We start from the raw sequence: 1,265 nt of genomic DNA, 5'->3' as shown, positions 1-1,265 counted from the left end.
GCAGGAGAGGCATGGAGAATCCTCTTTTGTAAAGGACCCCATCTACCAAGGCGTACCTCGCGGCCTTGTACACCAACCTCCGAGATTCGTTTTTATCCGCAGGCAAGACTCCTTCCTCCAGGTACTTCTTGATTGGCTCGGTCCATGATTTCTTTGGGACGCTGATCATGTGCACATCTACGCCTCCGATGCTGGGCTTTGGCAAGTACTCCACGGGTATTGATTCCAAGACGTCACCATCCTTGGTGGATGCCAGCTTTGCAAGTGCATCGGCATGGGTGTTCTTTTCTCTGGGGATTTGTTCTATAGTATATGCCACCATTCGCCCCAAGTAGCCCTTCACCTTCTCTAAATATGCTGCCATCTTGGGCCCCCTTGCCTGGTACTCCCCCTTTATTTGGCATACCACCAATTGTGAGTCACTGAAAATATGGAGGCGCGTTACTTTCAATTCTTGGGCTAGGCGCAGGCCAGCTAAGAGCGCCTCGTACTCCGCCTCATTATTGGAGGCCTCGAACCCAAACCGGATTGCGCAGTACATTCTGTGTCCCTCGGGCCCAGTCATCATGATGCCCGCTCCTGATCCTCCTTCATTTGACGCCCCATCAACATGCAAACTCCACTTCTCTACATTTCCCAGTTCATCCTCCACAACAGGCTGCGCCCCTCCTTCACTCTGTCCTTCATTCGGCTGATGGGTGAATTCTACTATGAAATCTGCCAGCACCTGCCCATTGATGGAGGCCCTTGGGGTGTAGACAATATCAAACTGACTTAGCTCAATCGACCATTTCATTAGCCTCCCTGAGGTCTCTGGCTTATGTAAGACTTGTCTCAAAGGACTATCCGTTAAGACATCAATCGTATGCGCATGGAAGTAAGGCTTCAACTTCCTCGACGCCACTACTAGCGCATAGGCCAGTTTTTCGATCTCTGGATACCGGCTCTCTGCGTCCACCAGACGCTTGCTGATATAGTATACGGCCTGTTGTTGCTTCTTCTCTCCCTTAACTAAGGCTGCGCTGATGGCATGCTCCGACACCGCCAAGTATAGGTACAGCTTCTCGCCCTTCTCTGGCTTTGCTAACAGGGGCGGCTTCCCCAGGTGCTCTTTCAACCTGACAAAGGCTTCCCCACATCTTTCATCCCAAGCGAACTTTTTGCTCCCTTTGAGGATGTCAAAGAATGGGAGGCACTTGTCGGTGGACCTTGAGATGAACCTGTTAAGGGCCGCCACCCTTCCTGTTAGGCATTGTACCTCCTTC

Source organism: Humulus lupulus, chromosome 5 (assembly GCF_963169125.1).
Source record: "Humulus lupulus chromosome 5, drHumLupu1.1, whole genome shotgun sequence".
NCBI lineage: Eukaryota > Viridiplantae > Streptophyta > Magnoliopsida > Rosales > Cannabaceae > Humulus > Humulus lupulus.
Note: the sequence above shows the minus strand (reverse complement) of the source record.